At 42.1% G+C, this 16,681-nt stretch overlaps 1 protein-coding gene across 5 annotated transcripts in view; it reads left to right on the forward strand.

The window, feature by feature from the left end:
• sytl5 (synaptotagmin-like 5) overlaps window positions 1-16,681 on the forward strand; it is a 190,780-nt gene that overhangs the window by 33,239 nt on the left and 140,860 nt on the right. Inside the window, exon 2 of one of the 5 annotated variants that reach the window (XM_072585108.1) lies at window positions 7,037-7,137. The exons of the other annotated variants lie outside the window; for them this stretch is intronic. The gene's annotated coding sequence lies outside the window, so the exon portion shown is untranslated. The remainder of the gene's footprint in view (window positions 1-7,036; window positions 7,138-16,681) is intronic. 5 annotated transcript variants of the gene reach the window in all.

Here is a 16,681-nt window from a genome sequence, read left to right on the forward strand (position 1 = left end):
GTCTCTGAGGAAGCCAGACTAATGTAAAGTACTATGCACATATAAAGGGTGACTTAGTGATGAGACACCAGCCTCTGGAGTTATTTCAGAAAGAATGCTGAGAGCAGAATTTAGTGGATGAGTCTTCACGTGATTAACTGACTGCCCTTTTAGTTCCTACCTAGATTACACTTCCACCTGAGTCAGAAAGTTTGTTGGTTCAAGTACCATTCCACAGACTTCAGCCTGTTACCTAATCTGATGCCTACTGCTATAGGTACTATCTTTAGAATCAGATGCAAACTAAGGCTCTGTCTATTCTCTCAGATTGATTTGGTAATGATGTCTACTCTTTGTTTTCTGTGAAGCCCCAAAGTCCTAAAACGCTCTATGTAAGTGCTAGTTGTATTTATACTGACTTTCCCTTTTCCAAGCTGAACTATTCCTGCAGCCCCAAAGCTGCTAAGAATCCATACCACTGACTCCACTGATTTTCCCCAAATGCCAAATCACAATTTTTAACCCAACACTTTCCATAGGCGCTGAACCAACTATTCATTCACAAAGAAAATGTAAACTGTCATCTCCACAATTTGTAACCATCTCTTACAGTCATTGCTGAAATTGCAGCAATTTCCTATCAACGCTCAGTTTTTTACATAGCTCTGAATAAATTATACAACCAGTGTTCTTACATCATCCACATCACTTTCATTTTCTTCCTTGAATGAATAGCAAATAAAATTAGTTTTTATTTCTGCTGCGTCTTGAATCTTATGTCTTTGCTCATCTGTTGCAAATTCTACTTCAAGCTGCTCCATTATTGGCATTTCCTCCAGTAACTATAATGCCCAACAGCTTAATTTTATTTCATTATAACATAAAAAACACTTTTTCTAGAAGTAATGTAAAGTACTCACCCTTTCATAGTTTTTGGAACATATAATTCTTGACCTTTTCAAGTAAAGTTGACTTTTGGCACTAATTCAGATTCCATTTTCATTTTCACAGTGATGAACACAAATAGTGAGCAATGTACTTCATTGCTCTCTTTACACTGTTCACATGCCATAATTTTTAAATTTATATTACTTTATTTTAATTTATTGTGTATCTCAATGCAGAGATTTGATTATACTCATCTCATTTTCTGACTTTGCCCCATAGCCCTGGAATCTATGGCAAGGCAAGTGAATATCTAAGTTCTGCTTAAATGCCATCAAAGGTTTCTGACTCAACCACCCTTTCAGACTCCTCCACCCTGAATAAAAAAAACTCACCTCTTCTTTTAGCCTTCTATCTTTGATTTTAAATCTCTGCTCCCACATTATTGATTCCATTACTGATGGAAGAAGTATCTTTCTATCCATCCTATCTACGTCCCTCATAATCTTGTACACCTTCTAGCAAGTCCCCTTTCAACCTTCAGTGTTCCATGGAAAACAATCCCAAACCTATTCAACCTTTCCCCAAGGCTCAGAGTCTCCAACCCAGGCAGCATCCGAGTAAATCTACTCAGCACCCTATATAGTGCAATCACATCCTTCTTACAATGTTCCAGCACTGGCTGAGATTGCTATGAAAGTCCCACCTTCTCAACCCTGCCCCTAGCTTGAGATGTGATGACTGTCAGATTAAACCACCTCCAGTTATTTTTCTCTAAGCACAATGGTGTTCTGGAACTATGGCGACTTTCCTATTTTACTATATATTGTGACCAGAAGTTTAAACAGTATTCCAATTGTGGCCTAAACAGCATTTTATACAGTTTCAGAATAATCTCCATACTCTTGTATTCTGTGCTTCAGCTAATAAAAACGAGTATCTCAAATGCCTTTTTCAGACCTTTCGTACTTTCCAGTGTCCTACTATTCATGGTATAATCTCTTGCTTTGTTAACCTTTTCCAAGTTCATTATCTCACAGATTGCCAGTGCTCTGCCCAACTGACCTGTCCATTGATATCCTCCTGCAGCTTACAACTCTCCTCTTCACTATTTACCACCCTACCATATTTTCATGTTATCCATGAATCTCTTGATCACACTCTCTAAAGTCAAAATCATTACTGTACACCACAAACAGCACAGGCCTCAGCACCTAATTCTGTGGAGATGCCACTGAGAATAAACATCCAGTCATGGAAAACATCCCTCTAACGTCACCCTCTGTTTCCTGCCTCTCAGCCAATTTTGGATCCAACATGCAACTTTGCCTTGGATCTCATGGATTCTTACTTCCTTGACCAGTCTGCTTTGAGGACCTTATTAAAAACTTAGCGAAAGCCCAGGTAGACCACTTCAAGTGCATCATCTGCATTAACATACCTAGTTAAGTCCTCATAAAATAATGACTAAATTTGCTAAAAACCACCTTCCCTTAACAAATCCTTGCTGACTATCCCTGATTAATCTCTGTCTCTCCAAGTTATATTCTGTCCTTCAGAATTCTTTCCAATAACTTCCCACTGCTAAGGCTAGACTGACTGGCCTGTAATGTCCTTGTTTCTCTGTCTTCCCCCTTTTAATAATGGGACAGTGCTAGCTGTCCTCTGGCACTTGACTTTTGGCCAGAGAAGATTTGAAAATTATACCAGGACCTCTGATATATCCTCTCTTGCCTCCTTCAACATTCTGTACCTGCAATCTAACTACTTTTACCCATGCATCTGCTAATTGTCTAAGTTGCTGAGTCACTTGCATGTAAATATTGGTAGCCACAGTTACCTTATTTACTACTTTGACAGAAAATAAGAACTCCATGTATAGAGAAAAGCAAATTCCTAGCCAATATCTTTTTCATCTGAAATTGTAGTGTGGAGTTAGGTATTCTTAGAGTTAAAAGTATCTCTGAATTCTAATTTTAAAAGCTATAGCGTTTTACTTTAACTCAGATTTTCCCAACTAATTCAACACTGGATCTGGCATTCAATTACACAATTTGCATACATTTAGCTGTCCTTGTGTTTTTTTGTCAAGCAGACCCACTGTGTAATAAACATATGAGCTCCTGCAATTTTAAGTAGGTTTGTGTGATGCTTTGAATTCCAACTGATTATCATCTGAGGCACAGAATTGAAACTGTGCAGTATCCATCACTTATGCACTAACGGAAATTGTTATGACAGCTTATTAGGTTCTATACCTAAACAGCTGTCTATGTCGGTGAGAGTAGTGCACGCCTGCAGCATAACACGGAAACTTCTGTAAAAAAATTACTCCATTCCTCCCTTGACACCTATATTAGTGGATTTTGGATTGGTGGTGCTGGAAGAGCACAGCAGTTCAGGCAGCATCAGAGGAGCAGCAAAATCAACGTTTCGGGCAAAAGCCCTTCATCAGGAATAAAGGCAGAGAGCCTGAAGCGTGGAGAGATAAGCTAGAGGAGGGTGGGGGTGGGGAGAGAGTAGCATAGAGTACAATAGGTGAGTGGGGAAGGGGATGAAGGTGATAGTTTAGGGAGGAGGGTGGAGTGGATAGGTGGAAAAGAAGATAGGCAGGTAGGACAAGTCATGGGGACAGTGCTGAGCTGGAAGTTTGGAACTAGAGTGAGATGGGGGAAGGGGAAATGAGGAAACTGTTGAAGACCACATTGATGCCCTGGGGTTGAAGTGTTCCGAGGCGGAAGATGAGGCGTTCTTCCTCCAGGCATCTGGTGGTGAGGGAGCGGCAGTGAAGGAGGCCCAGGACCTCCATGTCCTCAGCAGAGTGGGAGGGGGAGTTGAAATGTTGGGCCACGGGGCGGTGTGGTTGATTGGTGTGGGTGTCCCGGAGATGTTCCCTAAAGCGCTCTGCTAGGAGGCGTCCAGTCTCCCCAATGTAGAGGAGACCACATCGGGAGCAACGGATGCAATAAATAATATTAGTGGATGTGCAGGTAAAACTTTGACTGATGTGGAAGGCTCCTTTAGGGCCTTGGATGGAGGTGAGGGAGGAGGTGTGGGCGCAGGTTTTGCAGTTCCTGCGGTGGCAGGGGAAGGTGCCAGGATGGGAAGGTGGGTTTTAGGGGGGCGTGGACCTGACCAGGTAGTCAAGGAGGGAACGGTCTTTGCGGAAGGCGGAAAGGGGTGGGGAGGGAAATATATTCCTGGTGGTGGGGTCTTTTTGGAGGTGGCGGAAATGTCGGCGGATGATTTGGTTTATGCGAAGGTTGGTAGGGTGGAAGGTGAGCACCAGGGGCATTCTGTCCTTGTTACGGTTGGAGGGTTGGGGTCTGAGGGCGGAGGTGCAGGATGTGGACGAGGTACATTGGAGGGTATCTTTAACCACGTGGGAAGGGAAAGTGCGGTCTCTAAAGAAGGAGGCCATGTGGTGTGTTCTGTGGTGGAACTGGTCCTCCTGGGAGCAGATACGGCAGAGGCGGAGGAATTGGGAATACGGGATGGCATTTTTGCAAGAGGTAGGGTGGGAAGAGGTGTATTCCAGGTAGCTGTGGGAGTCTGTGGATTTGTAAAAAATGTCAGTGTCAAGTCGGTCGTCATTAATGGAGATGGAGAGGGTGAAATGTGTTGTTGAAGTTGATGAATTGCTCAACTTCCTCACGGGAGCATGAGGTGGCGTCAATGCAGTCAATGAAGAGGTGGGGAGTGGTGCCGGTGTAATTACGCAAGATCAACTGCTCTACGTAGCCAACAAAGAGACAGGCATAGCTGGGGCCCATACGTGTGTCCATGGCTACCCCTTTGGTCCGGAGGAAGTGGGAGGATTCGAAGGAGAAATTGTTAAGGGTGAGGACCAGTTTGGCCAAACGAATGAAAGTGTCGGTGGAAGGGTACTGTTGGGGACGTCGGGAGAGGAAAAAAGGAGGGCTTGGAGGCCCTGGCCATGGCGGATGGAGGTGTAGAAGGATTGGATATCCATGGTGAAGATGAGGCATTGGGGGCCGGGGAAACGGAAGTCTTGGAGGAGGTGGAGGGCGTGGGTGGTGTCTCGAACATATGTGGGAAGTTCCTGGACTGGGGGGATAGTGTCGGGGTAGGTAAAGATGAGTTCAGTGGGGCAGGAGTATGCTGAGACAATGGGTCGGCCAGGGTGGTCAGGCTTGTGGATCTTGGGAAAGAGGTAGAACTGGGCAGTGCGGGGTTCCCGGACTATGAGGTTGGAAGCTGTGGGTGGGAGATCTCCTGAGGTGATGAGGTTCTGTATGGTCTGGGAGATGATGGTTTGGTGATGGGGGATGGGGTTATGGTCGAGGGGGCGGTAGGAAGAGTTGTTCTCGAGTTGGTGTTTGGCTTCAGCAGTGTAGAGGTCAGTGCGCCAGACTACCACTGCACCCCCTTTATCCGCTGGCTTGATGGTGAGGTTGGGATTGGAGCAGAGGGATTGGAGGGCTGCACGTTGTGAGGGTGAGAGGTTGGAGTGGGGGAGGGGGGTAGACAAGTTGAGGCAGTTAATGTCCCGGCGGCAGTTGGAAATGAAGAGGTCAAGGGCGGGTAATAGACCAGCGCGGGATGTCCAGGTGGATGCAGTGTGTTGGAGGTGGGCGAAGGGGTCTTTGGAAGGTGGGCGGGAGTCCTGATTGTGAAAGTAAGTTCGGAGGCAGAGGCGGCGGAAGAAGTGTTTGACGTCACAGCGTGTATTAAATTCATTGATGCATGGATGGAGAAGGATGAAGGTGAGTCCTTTGCTGAGGACTGATCGTTCATCCTCAGTGAGGAGAACGTCTGGAGGGATGGTGAAAACTCTGCAGGGCTGGGAGCTGGGATCTGGTGTGGGTGTGGAGCTGGGAGTGGGGGCGGAGCCAGTAACTGGGGTGGGTGTAATGGTTGGGGGAATGGGGGTTGAGTCATGAGCAGGGGTGGTGTTCCCCTCAGGGTTCTGGGGGCCGGGAATGGTGACAGTGGGATCTATGGGGGGGGGGGCGTTTCAGCAGAATGCAGGTGAGTGGCGTTGGTGGGGGCGGAAGTGGTGGCAGACACGGCAGTTGGGGTGGTGGACGTCACTGAGCGTATGACATCAACAATGACGTGAGGGGCGGAAGTGATGTCACGTGTGATGTATGAGGAATTGTGAGGGGTGGAAGTGGTTGTGGGAGTGGTCATGATGGGGGCGGAAGTGATGTCATAAATTAGCGTGGGGGTGGCAGCTGCACCAGCCGCATGGCTAATGGAGTCCAAGTAGTTCCAGAGGCCAAGGGAATCTTCTGGAATGTTTGAAGATCGCTGGTTATGGAGGTGGGTAGATAAAAGTTTGTTGTACTTATAGATTTTGATGTTTGAGATGGAGTTGAAATACTGTTTGTTGAGTGTATGAATTCTCCTGAGATGTAGTACAGAGTGGCTCCTTTGCAATTCTGAGAGAGTGTGGCCCTCAGCTGAGGCAGGGCTGACTGGAGAGAGGTTAGGTGCCGGTGCATTGCTGCAAGCATGGAGCAGAGGATCTTGAAGGAGAACCGTTGCTGGTGTTTTTGAATCTGTAGTCTGTACTGTTTGTCCTGTTCGGGTCTGAACTCTCCTATATTAGTGGGCATTTGTCCAGTCATGATGTTTCTTCATTAGCTTACTATGGAATCCCACAGTATCTCAGTGGGGAAATAAATCACTTGATATGATATAGAGTCACATAGACTAGAAATGTCCAACTGTAATTGCTAATGTATGGTGGCCTGCTTTTCATTATTTAAGATGACCATAGAACCAACATAGTTAGTCTCAATGCCTGTGGACCTAGAGAAGGAGAGAGTGGAGACCTGCAAATTATTATGGGTATTCCAGAATTTATGGCTAGTGCTGGAAGGTCACTAGATTCATGAAAAGGCAGGATTTAATAGTCCATCAGACAACAACATTTTTAAAGCACCTGCCCCTGAACATGATGGCAACATCATTAGATTCCACTGTTTTGTTATTCTGTGTAGAGAGGGATATGTATCAATCAGCCTGCATTGGAAATATGGATGAACTCGTCATGAATCTGCAAACAAGATTGTGACCAAGATTGGTGATATAAACCCGTGTAAAAATTATTAGTCTTGAGAAGACTTGGTTCATTGTGGCTCTGGTTTGTATCTCAGTTGGTGCAATATTAGAGTGGTTAAAGTGCAAAATTCTCCCCATACAGGAAATTTCAGAAAAGTATTGTTGTCCAAGTTCATGAAAGAGCCTGAATCAATGAAAGCAATTGTAACAAATCCATTGAAGAAATACAGTATTTGAAACCAGGTATGTCTTGTCTCGGACAAATTTGAATCCCACCTTCTGAATGATATGGTCAGTGATGTGATATGAAACAATATTGACGCAGGGGTTATATTTTGAGTGTCTCACCAACTCTGTATTTGTTTATAAATAAATGCCTGGAGGACTGTTCCTGAAAGATGTGGAAGAACTGGGCGTTAGAAGGCAAAAGAAAATTCACTAAAGTTTGAAATCTGTGAGCACCGTCAGGAGCAACATAAATCTGGATTATACACTGTTGCCCCATGCCCCATTGTCATCTCAAGTCTGCCTTCACTCAGCCAGAGACCTGGAAACAGGGTAAGCCTTCACTGGCCAGCATCCCAAATGCCTCCCCGAATGTCTATTATGCCTGATTGGGAGTAAGATAATGCCCTTGAGTGAGCACTCAATGCTTCTCCTGCTACTCAAGATGGCAGGCTGACAGCAGGCACACTGCCAAATGGCGTTGTCCTATTTTGTAGCTCCACCCGCCTGCTTTCATGCCAGTTGTTGGCCCATAAAATCCAGCCTGTTCTCACAAATAAAATAGACATACAGAATGAACTTGAACCCATATTGTCAAAAAAAATCACTTCTGAAGTGGTAAATATCGAATGTATTTGATGGTGTAAAGGATGATAATTTGTGGATGGATAATGTCAATGATAGTGGACCTGCCAACAATGATAATGTTAACCACTGTGAGGAAAATCTGGATGAAAGTGCCATACAACCAGGCTATTGGGGTGAATTGTTTGTTCATTTCGATAGCAATCAGTATCCTTTTGAAGGATTTCAATATGAAATATTGCAATTCGTTCATTATGGTACATAGTTATATTGTTTAAAATTTATATGATGTGTAATTTTATCAAATGTATATTAGAATTTTTATGAATTATTGAATGTTGGTTTTACTTCTATTCAATGTGACTCCTTTGGGCCCAAATAAAACATTTTTGTGTGAATTCCTGAAAATATTGCCCATATAATAATTGACCTCCTGATGTTTAATCTCACATGATTTGTCTCAGAAGTTCAACTTTTCCATAGCTTTCTGCATTGGTTTCCTTCCTTTTCATACACGAATGCAATCCCGGTGGGGTAATCTGTGCTTGCAAGGAAACTCCTGCCAAACTAAAGCACAACCTCATTCACATATACACACTGAAAAATGCTGGAAATAGTCACTAGGTCTGGCAATGTCTTTGGAGAGAGAAACTATGTTCATGAACTGGATTTTCCTAATAGACTCAGGAGATGCATGTTGGACCATTTCCCAGTGTTGTGTTCCTGAGTTCTGAATGAACCCACACACATTAGTCCCTCCCCTTCCTATACCACCACCAGTTAATCAGGTGTACAGGCTTAATTTCAGGTCAGCACTTTTCAAAGTAGACCTGAAGTGGATGGACATCAAGGCTGGCAGATTGAAAGTCCATTGACTAGGACTTTGGCCCAGTTCGTTAGATGATTGTTAGGGACCTTAGTGTTTAACCCAATCCATACCCTCAAGTTGCCGCAATATACACACACACACATATTTCATCCTTGCCCTTCTCAATGTCCCCCATGTATCCTTAATATCCACTATGGACTAAATTGGAGCTCTACAGAAACACTGGAAATTCTTTCTTTTCCTTACTGACTGTCAGAACAAAAAGGTTTCCTTATGAAAATATGCTACAGGAAGGAGCTATAACTTTTTATTTAGTTACAGTGAAAGGCTGCAGAACTGAAATATTGATTCTGTTTCTGTCTCTGCTGATATTGCCTAACTTGCTGAATGTTTCCAGCATTTTATTAGGTTTTCCTCACTGTAGTTAACATCATCGTTGTTGGCAGGTCCAGTAACATTTTATTTCAGACTCCAAGCATCCAAAGTACTTTGCTTCTGCATCTTTTGAATGTGTTCATGCTGTTCAGACATTTATAAAATTTTGCAATTTGCCTAACATTAATCCACTTTCTCATATAAAATTGATGTAAAATTTCTCTTTTATAAAGTGTATATGAATATATGCTTAAAGAAAATTTTTGGCCCTTTGATATTGCTTTGCTATTGAGTAATTTCTTCTGATATGAATGTTGAATCTCCTTATCAGCTGTAATGGTTAAACAGAAGGGTGCAGGATGGGTCAGGCAGTATAAGAGGCACCATAGTGTGGATAATTATCCCAACCTCCGCATCTCTGACTCATTCTAAGAGACAGTGGTGATATTGCATCAGTAAATAAGCACTAACTTGGTGTGCAAGGGACTGCGGTTTTATTGGCGGAGCAAGCAGTTTCACCTCCTTCCCAAAAACAAGGAGCTGCTTGGGAAGCTTGTGTAATTATTCTGATGGAGCAAGATTTCCATATTGTAAGATAAACATGATAAAGAATTAGAGACTATGCCCATGTAGACTTGTGTGCTCCATGGAAAAATGCTGCTAACCAGAGATTAATTGGGAAGTTCAGCTTGCTTGCTTTTTTCTACCAGACCAGGGTTAGGCATGTTAATAAAAGCAGAAGTTGCTGGAAAAGCTCTGCAGATCTGGCAGCACCTGTGCAGAGAAATCAGAGTTAATATTTGGGTCCAGTGATCCTTCCTCAGAAGGAGCTGAAACGTTAACTCTGCTTTCTCGCCACAGATGCTGTCAGACTTGCTGAACTCTTCCAGCAATTTCTGTTTTTTTTATTTACAGCATCTGCAGTTCTTTCTGTTTTTATTTGGGCAAATTAATGCTTGCATACTAGGTAGCTATCACAAAGACAGTCTATTAATCTCATTGAACTCATAAAGTCCAATCATTTAAGCTGCATTGACAAGATGCCAATCAGTCATTTTGTGCCACTAATCATAACATTGCTGGCCAGAGACATCAGCTGACTACAGATAAACTCCAAGCAGATCATCAGACATACAAAAGTTTTCAATGCTGTCAGAACTACTATCTACATAAAATCAAGAGTACAACATTTAGTTTGCTAATATCACTCTAACAATAGATTTTTAATCTCAATTTTTGATTCCTTTTCTCTATATTATTCCTCACTGTGCTACTTATTTTTGGAAAGTTTCCTGATTCATTACTAAGTGTTTGAATTGATTATGCCCTTATGACCGAGGGAAGCTAGATATACCATACTGTGGGAGGCACTGGCATAGTGGTAATGTCTCTAGACTAGTATCTCAGAGCTTTAGGCTAACGCAGCACTTAGGTAAAAACAATGACTGCAGATGCCTGAATGAGTGCAACTCCAACTCAGGAAGCTTGACACCATCCAGGACAAAGCAGCTACTTGATCGGCACCACATCCACAAATATCCATTCTCATCAATATTGATGCTCAGTAACAGCAGTGTGTACTACCTACAAGACACATGGCAGAAATTCACTAAAGATCCATAAACAGCACCTTCCAAGCCCATGACTACTTACATCTAGAAGGACCAGGGCAGCAGATATATGAGAATACCACCACCTGCAAATTCCCCTCCAAGCCACTTACCACACTGATTTGGAAATATATCACTGTTCCTTCACTGTTGCTGGATCAATATCCTGGAACTTCCTCTCTCAGGGTATGGTGGGTTAACCCACAGTGCATGGACTACTGCAGTTCATGAAGGCAGCTCACCACTATCATCAAGGGCAACTGGGGACAGGCAATAAATGCTAGCCAGTGATGTCCATGTCCTATGATTAAAAGAAAGTATTGATAGTGATGAGGTAGTAGATATCACGACAATTGAATTGACTGAAGACTGGCATCTGTGATCCTGGGACCACTGACTGAAGGAGGCAAAGATGGATCATCCACTTGGCACTTCTCACTGAAGATTGCTGCAAATGTCTTATCTTATAAGTCTTGTCTTTCGCATGATGGTTATGCTCTACCATAATTGAGGATGGGGATATTTGTGGAACCACCTTCTCCAGTGCATTATTTAATTGAATCCATCTGTAACAGGATACTAGGAGTGACCACTGCACAGTACTTGGAGAGATGAGATCCAGTGTAGTCTTTGAGGATACCTTTCACTTTGTTATGTGACCCTAATGCCATTCTAATTGGGGTAAATCTAGAAGACATCAGTCAGCTCAAAACTGTGCATCATGAGGCACAATAGATCATGAACAACAGCAGAATTATACTTAACAGCACTTCTGCCACTCTACTATTACCATCATGTCTGAAGATCAACTCTGGTTCATAAAGTGTCCAGAAGAGCATGTCAGGAGCAACATCAGGTATATCTAGAAAAAAATGAGATCTGGTGAAGTTGAAAAACAGGATTACTTGCATGCCCAACAGTGGAAGCAGCATGCAGTAACTGGAGCTAAATGATTCCACAACTAACAGATCAGATCTAAGCTCTGCCACGTGGACAACTAAACAACAGAGTGTAGGAGGATAATTTTCAATTACTTTTGAACTGTTTTGACAATGCAAGGATGCTTGTTTAGCAAATCAGGTCATCAACTTAACTGCAAACTTCCTGGTCCTTGCTGATCTTCTGTGATTTGTATAATGCCTTTACCAAATGAACCATTGGGTGACCACTGGATTTATTCTTAATGCTGAATTGAATGTAAATGGTTCATTAAATATAATCAATACTTAATTGCAAGTAGAAGAGACTTAAGCATGCAATATTAAAATGGATGATGCAAAGTCTGTTTATGAATTGTAAATTCTCCAGAAATGTTTAGGGTAGAACTAATTAGGTCAGATTTGTGTCTGCTGATGACTCATGCTTTGATGGCATTTTAATGATTTGATGTTTGAACTTGGTGCTTTCTGAAACCAAAATAATTGCTGCTCAGTAAGTGAAATATTTGTTAACCTGAATTTTAAGCAATTTATGTGTGTAGTTGGCATCTTTACAAGTTAATAACTGGCAATATATTGTCAATCTAGTGTTTTGTGCCATGGTACAGCTAGGCCTGATTTGTCTTCAGTTTTTTTTTATCAAATAGCTCTTTCCAGCTTATTGCAACAGAAGCACTCCTCAGAGACACATCATACCGATTATCATCACTCAGTTACTGTTTTGTACAGAGAAAATGTCAGAAGTTTAATACATTATTTGCTTTCACTTCAACCAGAAGAATGTCACAGTAAGCTGATGGGAAAAACTACGCCCTGACATATTTGCAGTCTGACTTAAGTGTTTTCTTACTTCAGAATAGGAGTATATTAATTTGTGTTTATATAGCACCTACAGCATGTTAGAACATCCCCTGGTGCCTCATAACACTACTATCAAACAAAAGTTGGTACCGAAACTCATGAGGAGCTACAAATGCCTGATGTTTGGTTTTAAGGAACATCTTAAAGGGGAAAGAGAGATATGGAGAGAATTCCAGAACATACAGCCTCTGCAGCTGAAGGCATTGACTGCCATTGGTGAAAGCAGTTGAAACTAGGGGAGAGCAAATTGAAGGAGCATAAACATCTCTGATGTTATAGGGCTGAAGGGAGTTTCAGAACATTGATGGTCACGACAAAGGAAGGGTTTGGAAGCTAGAATGAGAGTTTAATTGAATCGTAAGAAATTAATTTACACAGACAAATTAAATACAGCCAAATAATATTTCACTTATATAAAAGCAAAGAAGAATAGTTATACTTGACTCTAAATGTTAACTCTCTTTTTCTCCACACTGACAAACTGCTGAGTTGCTCTCGTACATCTTTTCAGATATTCACTCATGGGATATGGGCAGTGCTGGTTGGCCAGCATTTTATTTAACACTTAACCTGTGGTTGGCTTATTTCCTGAAATGCAAATCTGTGAATCAGATTGTTGAAACTCCTAATTTAGTTTCTTTAAATCAAGCGAAGAGGGTTACCTCAGATTACAACGCGTTCTTGAGCAGATGGGCCAATGAGCTGAGAAGTGGCAGATGGTGTTTAATTCAAATAAATGCGAGGTGCTGCATTTTGGGAAAGCAAATCTTAGCAGGACGTATACACTTAATGGTAAGGTCCCAGGGAGTGTTGCTGAACAAAGAGACCTTGGAGTGCAGGTTCATAGCTCCTTGAAAGTGGAGTCGCGGGTAGATAGGATAGTGCAGAAGGCGTTTGGTATGCTTTCCTTTATTGGTGAGAAAATTGAGTACAGGACTTGGGAGGTCAAGTTGTGGCTGTATAGGACATTGCTTAGACCAGTGTTGGAATATTGCGCGCAATTCTGGTCTCCTTTCTATCCAACAGATGTTGTGAAACTTGAAAGGGTTCAGAAAAGATTTACAAGAATATTGCGAGGGTTGAAGGATTTGATCTATAGGGAGAGGTTGAATAGGCTAGGGCTGTTTTCCCTGGAGCGTTGAAGGTTGAGGGGTGACCTTATAGAGATTTATAAAATCATGAGGGGCATGGATAGGATAAATAGACAAAATCTCTTCCCTGGGATCGGGGAGTTCAGAACAAGAGGGCATAGGTTTAGGGTGAGAGGGGAAAGATATGAAAGAGACCTAATGTGCAACGTTTTCACGCAGAGAGTGGTACGTGTATGGAATGAGCTGCCAGAGGAAGTGGTGGAGGCTGGTACGTTTGCAACATTTAAAAGGCATTTGGATGGGTATATGAATAGGAAAGGTTTGGAGGGATATGGGCCGGGTGCTGGCAGATGGGACTAGGTTGGGTTGGGATATCTCATGGGCATGGACGAGTTGGACCAAAGGGTCTGTTTCTGTGATGTACGTCTCTATGACTCTAAGTCATTTGATAGTTTTACATCAGTGACATTGCTGTTTTCTCTCCTGAGTTCTGTTTCAATGCCTTGACTGAGTAATATGTGCATCTTCATATTTCCTAATTGTACCCGCACGTCATTTGCAAAAGTTTGATAATTATGATATTTAGTATTTGAGTAGGTTGAAATGGGCAATGACTCCTTTTTGGCACAAGGCCAGTTTAGAGTATTGAAACAAAACTTTGTGTAATTTCAATAAAGAATAGAATAAGGTAGTCAGCATAAAGGTAATTTATATGTGACCAACCTTATTGAATACCATTGAAGAAGTAACAGTAAAAATGCAGAAGTAATGTAATTGAATTTTCAAAGGATTTTTCATAGCTTTAAGTCTACTATATGGGGCACTACGTTGGAGCTGGTGGAAGCAGGGCAAATAGCCAAGTGGATAGCTAACTGACTATAACACAGAAAGTAGGGAGTTGGTGTTAAAGGTAGGTGGGTGGGAGTGACTGCGACTCCCTTGGATTGGTCTCCCATGGGAGACAGGTCTGATTAGTTATCATTGAGGCAGTTTTGCTATCATTTTGTCTGCCACGGGTTTACCCGTGCCTCCTTGTTGATCCTTCCAGTAATCGTAGTGGCTTTACAACTGACTAGCCAAATGACATTGCGAGAAAAATCATGAGATGGCCTGAGATCCGCATGGATCAGGACACTAAGGTATCAACCCCCAAGCAGAGTTTTGTAATGGAAGGATAGAATGACCCACATCAGTCTGGATGGGAGGGAACCCGGAAAAACACCTCCCCCGGGGGGGTGTTAGTTGCAGTGACGTGTGCACAGTGTCAATGCCACGTAAACCGCTGCTCTATATTCATCAATGCTGAGAAAAAGTCCATTTTCCCACAGACTGAGGAAATGGGCGAGGCCCAAGAGACAAAATATAAGACATGAATCACTTGCAGAATAAGCATATAATTGGCAAAATAATTACCATATAACTGGGTGTGAAGTGATGCATTTTTGTGGGATAAATAAGGTCACATACAGATTGGATAATAGGAAGATGAGGTAGAAAGAAAAAAATCTATAGTTACAAGATAATAAAACTTGCAACAAGGGCTATAAAATCATATAAAACATATGAAAAAAAGCACTTTTGTTCAGTTCTGGAAGAGAAAATGAGTTAACAGTGAGTTAAACCTGCGTAGAACCTAGCTTGGTTCATACTTAGGAGTCCTGTAAACAGTTCTAGTTACTATTATGAAAATGATATTGAGGACGATGCTAAAGTAATTCACAAGGATACTAGAACTGAAAGGATAAGTAATTAGCTTTCTATGATATGGGATAATATGATTCTGTTCTATGATTCTTATTGGGAAACATTGAACAGTCTGAGGCTCTTTTCTCTGGAAAAGAGAAGGTTATCAAGTGATGTGAAGATTGAGATTATGAAACATTTTGATAGGGTAAGGTGTAGAGAAGGATGCTACCATGAGGAGTAAGCATGAGATGGAAATTTTGTAAATTACATTTTAAAGAAAAGGCACATAAACCTCTCCGGGACAAAGGAATAGAAGGATTGGATTGGATGAAAAGGAGATCTATGTGAAGCCTAAATGCCAACCAGTAATGAGCCTGACGTTATCCATTTTGGTCAGAAGAATAGAAATATTATCTGAATAGAGAACTGCAAAATGCTTTGGTGTGGAGGAACCTGGATGCTATCGTGCATAAATTGCAGAAAGCTAGTATGCAGGTATAGGAAGGTACTAGGTAGGGCAAATGCAATTTTAACATTTATTGCTAAAGGGATGCAGTATAAAAGTCATAAAATGTTGTTGCAACTATCCAAGGCACTGGTGAGACCAGAGCTAGAGTACTGTGTACAGTTTTTTCCCCTTACTTGAGGAAGGATGTCTTTTTATTGGAGGCAGTTCCGAGAAGGTTGACTAAATTAATTCCAGAGATGAAAGTCTTGTCTTGTGAGAAGAGATTGAGCAATTTTAGTGTGATGCTGGTGCTGAGCAGTTTTAGCCTATGCTTGCTAGAGTTTAGAAGAATTAGGTATATCAGATGCTAAAGGAGATTGACAAAGTAGATACAGTGGATGTTTCCCCTTTTGGGGCAATCTCAACTGAGAGGTCATAGTTTTAGGCTGGGGTGGCAGATTTAAACAGAGATGAGGAAGAATTACATCTTTCAAAAGGTTATATATCTGTGGCATTCACCATCCCAGGGTGCGGTGGATGTCAGCAGACTGAATAAATTTGAGGAGATAGTTTTTAATGAATAATGGGTTGAAGGGTTGTGAGGAGAGGACAGGAAAGTGGAGTTGAGATGAGATGAGATCAGTCATAATTGTACTAAATGGTGGAGCAGGCTAAAGGGGCTGAATTGCCTATTCCTACTCCTGCTAGTTTTATGTTCTGTTGCACTGTTTCTTTGCTGTAGACTCTCTATGGGAAAGATTTAAATGACAAGTAAATGGTTAGGTTTAAATCAGATGGGACTGTAAAATATTAAACATCTGAATCCCATTACATGCCTCATATTTATGCACTGAGCCTTTGGAAGCCTGGCAGCTATAGTAAAGTGAGAACCTATGGATTGAGAAGGAGGCAAGTTCCTTTCCACCTACCTAGTGAATCCTGTGTATTTGTCTCATCAACAGAGCAAACTCCATGACTATATTCCATCTATTTTCCTACCAGCACTGCAACTCCTGCCCTAATAGTCTCCTCTTGATTCTCCATCCCAGGAAATCTATCCATGACTCTGGAATACTTGTCCATCCATGGGTGCTTCTCCACTCCTCCAACCACATATTCCAAGTGGGTCAGAAATTTCA

This window comes from Chiloscyllium punctatum, chromosome 15 (assembly GCF_047496795.1).
Source record: "Chiloscyllium punctatum isolate Juve2018m chromosome 15, sChiPun1.3, whole genome shotgun sequence".
NCBI classification, from domain to species: domain Eukaryota; kingdom Metazoa; phylum Chordata; class Chondrichthyes; order Orectolobiformes; family Hemiscylliidae; genus Chiloscyllium; species Chiloscyllium punctatum.